Source organism: Zingiber officinale, chromosome 3A (assembly GCF_018446385.1).
Source record: "Zingiber officinale cultivar Zhangliang chromosome 3A, Zo_v1.1, whole genome shotgun sequence".
Taxonomy (NCBI): domain Eukaryota; kingdom Viridiplantae; phylum Streptophyta; class Magnoliopsida; order Zingiberales; family Zingiberaceae; genus Zingiber; species Zingiber officinale.
The window spans coordinates 69611923-69622175 of record NC_055990.1 but is presented as its reverse complement, the minus strand read 5'-3'; positions in this window follow the sequence as shown (position 1 = coordinate 69622175).

The window sequence follows — 10253 nt, the reverse complement described above, 5'->3', positions numbered from 1 at the left end:
CAAGAGCCTTCAAGAACTGGCTATGAAGATCTAGAGAAATCGCTGTGAAAATCGTTATGAGCTCGCAGGAGAAGATCACAAAAATTTACGGAGACAACGCTCCACCCAGGCTTTAAACAGTGCTCCCAATAGATCGAATTCATCCCCAATCGATTGCCACGTCGGCACCGCTCCATCACAACCGTTCATCACCTGTATCCTGTGCAACAGTCGCTTCCCAATCGAACGACCGATCGATTGGGACTTCCTGAATCGATCGCCCGATCGATTCAAAACCCTTATGTGCTCTCGCATCTGCTGAGAGCTTCTACTGCCCAATCGATCGACCGATCGATTGGCAGCTCCCAATCGATCGCCCAATCGATTGGCAGCTCCCAATCGATCGCCCGATCGATTGGGAAAGTCTCTGTGCTTGCGATTTCACATCCCAATCGATCGACCGATCGATTGGGTCTTCACACAATCGCATCACAGTCTAAATTGATCGACCGATCGATTTGGACCCTGTTCAATCAATTGCTCGATCGATTGAACACTTTGAACTTGACTCAAACTCAAGTCCAAATCCCCAAACCCAACTTCCGGTCAACCATGACCTGTTGGGTCTCCATGCCTAGTATTTGGCCACACCCGACCAACCTCGAACTAGCCTTCTAGCCTCCTCCATCAACCTTGCGTCCCTCGGATATCTCCCTACCCTTCACGCCTTGCCTTCAGGAGCTTCCTTCAGCCTCATTTTAGTTGTTGGGTCTTCCTTGCCAAATCATACCAGGACTTACCTTGCCAAGACCATATGCTTGGACTTACACCCTTTGCCAAGATCACACTTGGACTTTCCAACTGCCTGGCTCCTCACCAAGACTTTCCACTTGCCTGACTCCTCACCAGGACTTTCCAATTGCCTGGCTCCTCACCAAGACTTTCTCCTGCCTAGCTCCTCACTAGGACTTTCCAAATACCTAACATCCAGTTAGGACTTTCCCAATCAAGTCTCCTGTCAACCTTGACCTACTTGACTTGTATTCTCATCAACCTGGTCAACCCTTTGACCATCTCCATAACTGGACGATTGCTCCAGCAATCTCCTTATATTGTCAAATATCAAAACTCAAATCCTGACTCAAGCTTGACTCAACTCAAGGTTAGTCAAACTGGTCAACCTTGACCTAGGGAAATTGCCCCAATAGCTTTCACTTGGCTAGTCAAGTTAAAAATGGATAACTTAACTTGATTAATTTAACTTGGTATTTATTGTCCAGACTTATGTTGATGCACAAACATAAGCATTTTGAAGTTCAGGTAGTACCCTATGCATCTCACATTATTCTAAGTGTTTGCATACACAAGCAAGGTAATCCTAGTGTGCTTGTGAGATGCTCTAGCTGAAATCTATGAGTACATGATTTCTAGAGTGAAAATCCTAAACTATTTTCAATCTTTGAAAAATCTAGTAAAATTGGGAGTTTTAAAATTATTTTTCCTAGAATTTTAAAACAAGACAAGATTTTAAAAAGATAATAACCTTTTTTTAAAAAAATAATAATCTACTCTACTGTGGGCAATCCTAATTCTCTTCTAAGTGTACTGAACTCGATTTCAGGTAAGGGTTTTATGAAAATATCAGCTAGGTTTGACTTTGACTCAACATAGCTAAATACAATATCACCCTTAGTTACATGATCCTTTACAAAGTGATGTTTAATTTCTATGTGTTTAGTCCTCGAGTGGTGTATTGGATTCTTAGTTAGATTTATTGAACTTATGTTATCAATTGAAATTTTTATATTTTTATATTTAAGTTGATAATCTTTTAAGATATGTATCATCCATAGCAATTGAGATGCACATTCTCCCATGACTATGTATTTTACTTCAGTAGTGGATAAAGCAATACAATGTTGCTTTCTACTGAACCAACTTACTAGGCACTGTCCTAAAAATTGACAGCTTTCACTTGTATTTTTTCTATCTAATTTACACCCAGCACAATCTGAGTCAGAGTACCCAACTAAGTTAAATGTGCTAGTCCTAGGGTACCAAAGTCCTCCATTTAGGGTCACCTTAATGTACCTAAGTATTCTTTTTTACATTTGCTAAAATTAATTCTTTTGCACAAGATTGATATCTAGCACACATACATACTGCAAATAAAATATCAAGTCAACTTACAATTAGGTATAGTAGACTTCCTATTGTAATTCTATAGTATTTTAAGTCCACTAGTTTTCCTTCTAAATCAAAGTCAATTTTAGTATTAGTTGTCATTGGGGTATTTATATTTTTAGAATTTTCTATTCCAAATTTTTTAATTAACTCCTTTGCATATTTGGTTTGAAAGATATAGATTCCTTCTTTTGTTTATTTTATTTGTAAGCCTAAGAAAAAAATTAAGTTCTCCTACTAGGCTCATTTCAAATTCATTTTTCATTACTTTAGTAAATTCTTTTAACAATTTAATTGTAACAACCCAATTTTCTCTATTTCGAGTTTTAAAAGCCCATAAAAATATTTGGAAATACTTTTAAAATATTCTAGAGATTTTTAGGAGTTTTTAGAGTATTTTTACATAATTTTTGGAGATCGTTTGATATTTTTACAAAATGAAAGAAAGTTGACAAAAAAATTTGTCAAAACCGAAGCTCGAACCCACGACCTCGGGTCGGACTGACCCAACCAGACACGGCCCAACCAGCTGAGCTACACGGGCTTTGTTAACTAAGTAGGGAATAATATATATATAAGCCATAGTTGGAATCGGATTAAACCCGAATATAAGAAAGGGAATTAGGTTTTGATTTCCAAAAAAAAAAAAAAACAAAACATTTTCTCCTGAAAATTTTCTTCTCCTTCTCCCTCGCGACGGCGCCTTCTCTCTCGGCGGAAACCAAGAGGAAGCTAGGTTTTGGGTCTCCGGCGCCGGCGAAGCCTTATTCCAGCCATCCTTCACCGTGGGTGGTCATCCCGACGGAGAAGAACTTGCGGGCACAAGAGGAAGCCGAAGATTTTGCAAGACCCGAGCCCTCCGAAAACCCTAAGGCCTTTCCCTTCCTTCTTCTCGGTTGTAAGTGCAAGAACAAGGGGTAAGTACTACTCACCTGTGGAAGGAGTAGCTTCAACCTTGTTTTCTTCTTGAATCTGAACCATGCTATGAAGATTTTGGCTTTTGGGTGTTCTGCCGTGGGCTTCACAGAGATTTCAAGAACTAGTTTTTGTTTGATTGAGCATGTAGTATTGTTTGTGCCGAATCTAAGCTTGCAGGAGATCAAGTTTTTGTTTCTCCTTGTTCTTGTTGAACCTGTCGTGGCCTTTAGGAAGGAAAAAGGGTGTAGTGGATTTAACCTTGATTAATGATGCCTTTGTTTCCTACCATTGGGTTGCAACTGGATCGTGTAGCTTGACAGTATGTCGAATTTGCATCAGATGGATTTTCATTGGGTTTCATTTTAGTTTCCAACCATCTATGCTAGTTCCTAGATTAATTCTTGCAAGCATTAGTATACAGTCTGAGCTCTATATTCTGTTATAGTTTCCTTCCTTGCTTTCAGGTCATGTTGTACAGAATCAAAGTTGATTCGGGATTTAGTTTTTGGACTACATGTTTAAGAAGCTTAAAGTTGTATTCTTTTTCTCTATTTACAGCATGTTTAGAAAGCTTAAAGTCGTATTCTTTTGCTACCCTATCCAGCATGTTTAGAAAGTCCAAAATTAGCTTCCTTTTGCTTTATTTTATAGCATGATCAGTAAGCTCAAAGTTGCTCTCTTTTGCTTTATTTTGTAGCATGATCAGTAAGATTAGATTAGCTTTCTTTACTCTTATCACAGCATGTTTTAAAAGGTCAAACTAGCTCTCTCTTTTGCTCTATTCTATAGCATGATTAGTAAGTTCAGATGTGCTTTCTTTCCTTTATTTACAGCATGTTTAGAAAGTCCAGATTTTCTTTTCTTTTGTCTTGTTTTATAACATGCTTAGAGAGAGTTTAGATTTGTTTTCCTTGTATTATTTTCATATAGCATGCTTAGTTAATTGTAATCCTATACTTGTTAGGTATATCTAAAGGATTCCAATAAACTCTAATAAAGGATTATGAGAAAAATGAGTAAAGAAAAGACCAAGGTCTAGTTAAAAGAGATAACTAGTAAATTAAAGTAAGAGGCTAGTACCCGATTTCCAAGGTTGTCATTAAATAAATCCAGGTGACCAATTCCAAGGTCTTGGCCCTGGTAAGACCAAGGTCTTTACCTCATAGGACTAGAGGCTCGCTACCTCAGTCACTATTAGAGAGCGCGCAAAACAAAGATGGTACTAAGCCTGGGCCCAAAGAAGAAAAGAACAAAGAAAAGATAAGAAAAGAAAAGAAAAGAAGAAAAGTAAAGTAAGAAGAACAAGAAGAAGAAAGTGAAAGAGAAATTAAAAGATTAATTTCTAGTATAAGGATATAAGAAAATGAAACAAGTTTATGTATAGAATCAATAAAAGTTTAGTTCTTTAATTCTAAGCTTACAGTAGTTGTTTCATTACTTTCCTGTCAGTTAGTGAGCATGTTTAGTATTCAGTTTTATTCCTGTATACCATGAGTACATGCAGCTTTGCTTTAGCATTTCAGTTTCCGTATTATTGCATTACTTTTATGCACTTTGAAGTTTTTGTGAGATAGATTAGTACTTACTAAGTGTTTTCGCTTATAGTTTTGTTTTCTTTCCTCCTACTGCAGATAAAGGAAAAGCTAAGATATGAAAGGGAGGCGATAGGATGGTGGTGGTGATGAAGGTGTGTGATGACTGCGACTATGGAGAGATCCAGAGAGTGTTATCAAACCTGCAGGACCTATTTGATTAGAGTTTATGCTTTAGTTCTTTTCTTTAACACTATTATGAAGTTTGTGGGATTGTAGTTGAGTTTATTTCCGCATATGCATTTAGTCACTTTAATTATTTGTGGAGTGATATAGTTGGTTGTTTTACTGTTATTTCTATAACTGCGTGGTTGTGAAAAATGAGTTCCAGCCGCCTATGGCTGCGTATATATCTTATGTACTATGTATTTGGTCACCGGTACAGGGGAGACTCTACCGAAATTTTTCGGTAGGAATTCCTCTGAACCGTGACAAATCTAAGTACTTATTAATAATAGCGTCAGTGACACTAGTAAGTAGAGTAGTAGTTAGGTAACGGTCGCCCTTAGAGAATAGTAGTAAGAAGGGTGGGTCGTTACATTAGTATTGGTTGAGCTAAAAATTATATCATCTATATAAATTTGAGTTATAAAGATATCTTTTTGTAAGGTTTTAACAAATAGGGTTTGGTCTATTTGGCCTTGGTTAAATCCCTTAGATATTAGGTGTAACGACCCACCTTCTACACTACTACTACTCTCTAAAGGTGGACGCTACTTAACTACTAACTCTACTTAACCGGTACGCTACTTAACTACGAGAAATCCCTACCGAAAAATTTCGGCAAAGTCTCCCCTGTACCGGTGACCAAAACAACAATACAAATAATATATACTCAGCCACAGGCAGCTGGAACACATTTTTTTCACAACCACGCAGAAATAATAACACAATAACTCAAAGGAAACTATTCTAGCAATGGTAAACAAGTATATAACTCCAACAATAGGACATATCAGCCTACAAGTACAGAATAAACTCAATTACAGTCCCAACTTCATAATAGCATTTACGGAAAACCTAAAAGAACTCTAAACAGAAAGGTCTTGACAATTCCTTAGCAAACTCTTGATCTCCCCATAGTCCAGCCATCAACACCTTCATTACCACCACCTTGTCGCCTTCCTTTCATACTTTAGCTTTTCCTTTATCTGTAGTAGGAGGAAAAATAGATCTATAAGCGAAATGCTTAGTAAGTACTAATCTATCTCACAAAAACTCGAAGTGCATAAAAGTAATGCAACAATACTAAATCTGAAATGCTAAAAGGAAAGCTGCATGTACTCATGGTATACAGAAATAAAGCTGAATACTAAACATGCTCACTAACTGACAGGAAAATAATGAAACTACTACTGTAGGCTTAGAATTAAAGAACTAAACTTCTATTGATTCTAAGCATAATACTTATTTCATTTTCTTATATCTTTATACCAGAAATTAATCTTTTAATTTCTCTTTCACTTTCTTCTTCTTGTTCTTTTTACTTTTCTTATACTAGAAATTAATCTTTTAATTTCTCTTTCACTTTCTTCTTCTTGTTCTTCTTTGCTTTTCTTTTCTTTTCTTCTTTGGGCCCAGGCTTAGTACCATCTTTATTTTGCGCGCTCTCTAATAGTGATTGAGGTAGCGAGCCTCTAGTCCTATGAGGTAAAGACCTTGGTCTTACCAGGGCCAAGACCTTGGAATTGGTCACCTGGATTTGTTTAACGACAACCTTGGAAGTCGGGTACTAGCCTCTTACTTTAGTTTACTTGTTATCTCTTTTTAACTAGACCTTGGTCTTTTTCTTTACTCACACTTCTCATAATCCTTTATTAGAGCTTATTAGAATCCTGTAGATATATCTAACAAGTGTAGGATTACAACTAACCAAGCATGCTACATGAAAATAACACAAGGGAAGCCGATCTGAACTCTCTAAGCACGTTATAAAACAAAGCAAAGGAAAGCAAATTTGAACTTACTAATCATGCTATAAAATAGAGCAAAAGAAAGTAACTTTAAGCTTACTAATCATGCTATAAAATAGAGCCAAAGAAAGTAACCTTAAGCTTTCTAAACATGCTGTAAAATAGGACAAAAGAATGCAACTTTGAGCTTTCTATACATGCTGTAAAATAGGACAAAAGAATGCAACTTTGAGCTTCCTATACATGCTGTAAAATAGGGTAAAATAAACTAACTCTGAACTGTTATAACAAGGTTATTTTTGCCCTTAAAACAGTAAAAATAATCTATCCAAACTTACTAGTATATTAAGTTGTGCATGCTCATTTAGTGGCAAGGGAAACTAACCGTGCAAGGTTGTTCACGTTCATGGAGGTAGCAAACAAAACCCAGAACTACCTACTATTAACTAAGGGTTGTTTATGCCCATTTGCTCGGCCAAAACAAGAAAATGAACTTGCTAGAATTTATGGCAGCAGGTGGACATACACGGATACTACAATCAAGAGCTAAACTTCCTCTATACAATTAAACTCAAACAATAAATAGCATGCTCAATAGGTAGGCTACAGAAGGTAAGGAATAAAAGGAAAAAGCCCTAACTCATAGTCCTGTTCAATAGCAAACCCAAGCAAGAACTCACGGCACAACACTTTGCATAGTAAAATTTGGCACAACAGCATCTACAAAGAAACTCAAATAAAATTTTCCACACAACAACCCTAATTGATTGAAAAGGAAGGCCTAGCATAGTAAAAACCGAAACCCTATAGCCCTAACATGGCCAATTCGGTACAGCAACTTTTAACATGCTTTTCTACTCGGCACAGCAAGATCCAGAAACAAGGAACAACAAAAAAAAAAGAAAATCTAACCACATGCTTAAACCGTGAACTATTTGCTGGAATTAGAGGGTTGTTCGGTCTGTTACAATTGGAGCATCTCCATTACAAAACTCAAAATTCTCATGCAAATAGGTATAACTGTTTGGCTTGACAAATAGAGCAAGGAAGGAAAAACCCTAGCACAAAATTCTACTTGGTGCAGCAAAATCCGCAAGCAAGGAAATCAAATCGAAGCTCGGAGCAACTCCTACCACAGGTGAGTAGTACTTACCCCTTGTTCTTACACTTACAACCGAGAAGGAGGAAGGAGAAGGCTCTTAGGGTTTTCGGAGGGCTCGGGTTTGCAGATTTTCCGGCTTCTTCTTGTGCCCGCGAGCTCTTCTCTGTCGGGATGACCACCCACGGGTGAGGGCTGGCCGGAAGAAAGCTTCGCCGGCGCTGGAGACCCAAAACCTAGCTTCTTCTTCGTTTCCGCCAAGAGAGAAGGCGCCGTCGCGAGGGAGAAGGAGAGGGATTTTTGAGAGAAAATGTTTTGGTTTTCCGAAAATCCAAAACCTAATTCCCTTTCTTATATTCGGGTTTAATCAAAACTATGCTATAAACTTAATTCTCTCCTTATTAGGCTAACAAAACCGTGTAGATCAGTTGGTTGGGCCAGTTTTGCTTGGGTCAGTCAGACCCGAGGTCGTAGGTTCGAACCTCGCCTTCAACGATTTTTGTCAAAATTTCTTTCTTTTCGAAAACATACTAAACGACCTCCAAAAATTACATAAAAATACTCTAAAAATTTCTAAAAATCTCTAGAACATTTTAAAAGCATTTTCAGATATTTTTGAGGACATTTAGAACTCGAAATAGGGAAATTGGGTCGTTACAATCCCCCATTCCTTATAAAAAGTTCGTCCTCGAACTTAGAATAGCTCTGGATACTTCTGTCTCATACTGTCCTCCCGCTCCCAAGTGACTTCCTCGTGCTTCTGGTTCTGCCAGATGACCTTCACTAGTGGTACTTCTTTATTTCTTAGTCTCTTAACTGCTCTGTCCACTATCTGTGTAGGTCTGCTCTCAAAACTAAGATCCTCTTGGATCTGCACTGACTGAGGCTGAATCACTTGGCTCGGGTCGTGGAGACACTTCTTTAGCATGGAGACATGAAATACATTATGTATTGCTGACATGTCTTGTGGTAAGTCCAGCTTGTAAGCTACTTTCCCAATCCTTTCTGTGATCAGGTAAGGTCCTACATAACGAGGACTTAATTTGCCCTTCTTGCCAAATCTCATCACTCCCTTCATAGGAGCAACCTTGAGAAAGACTGAATCCCCTACTTGGAATTCAAGTGGCCTACGGCGTGTGTCAGTATAACTCTTCTGTCTACTCTGGGCAGTCTCAATCCTCTGTCTGATCTTCTGGATGCCTGAGTAGTCTCATCTGTCAATTCTGTCTGAATGTCCAGTTCTACTTCCATTTCTTTTCTCTCACCTACTTCTTGCCAGCAAATGGGTGATCTGCACTTCCTGCCATACAGTGCCTCATAAGGTATCATCTTGATGGTGGCCTGATAGCTATTGTTGTAGGCAAATTCAGCTAAGCATAGATACATGCACCAACTTCCTTTGAAATCTAGTGCACAAGCTCTGAGCATATCTTCTAGAATCTGATTTACTCGCTCTGTCTTTCCATCACTCTGAGGATGGAAGGCTGTGCTGAACTTGAGTTTGGTGCCTAGTGCAGTCTGAACACACTCCCAAAAGTGAGAGGTGAAACACCCATCTCTATCAGACACAATAGATTTAGGAACTCCGTGAAGTCTGATCACCTCCTTAACATATAACTGTGCTAACTGCTCTATAGAGTGGGACACCTTGATGGCTAGAAAATGGGCAGACTTGGTCAATCTGTCCACTATTACCCATATCGCATCATATCCATTTGTGGTTCTTGGGAGACCTGTTATGAAGTCTATGGATACGTCTTCCCACTTCCACTCTGGTATAGGAAGAGGCTGTAGAACTCCTCCTGGTCTCTGGTGTTCTGCTTTAACCCTCTGACATGTCAGGCAGGTACTGACATACTTAGTTACATCTCTTTTGAGTCCAGACCACCAGAACCTCTGTTTCACGTCTTGGTACATCTTGGTAGAACCAGGATGCATGGAATAGGGTGTACTATGAGCTTCCTCTAAAATTTTCTTTCTCAGCTCTTCATCATTGGGGACACAAAGGCGGCTCCCCTGATAAAGAATTCCACTGTCTGATACTCGAAACTCTGAATTTTCTTCTTTCTGTATCCCTTGCTTGATCTTCTGGATATCAGGATCTTCACTTTGCTTTCTCTGTATATCCTCAAGCAAGGTAGACTCTAAGGTTAATGCAGAGAGTTGCCCATAAATAATTTCCATTCCAAAGTCTGACAACTCCTTCTGTAGTGGTAGGGCTAATGATGACAAAGACATCAGGGATACACTGGATTTTCTGCTTAGTGCATCTGCCACTTTATTAGCTTTGCTTGGATGGTAGAGGATTTCACAGTCATAATCTTTGACCAACTCTAGCCACCTACGCTGTCTCATGTTTAAGTCCTTCTGAGTGAAGAAGTACTTAAGACGCTGATGGTCTGTGAAAATTCTACACTGAACTCCATACAAATAATGTCGCCAGAGTTTCAGTGCAAAAACCACAACTGCCAGCTCAAGATCGTGAGTGGGATAGTTCTTCTCGTAGTCTTTGAGTTGTCTGGAAGCATAGGCTATGACTTTTCCTTCTTGCATGAGTACAGCTCCTAA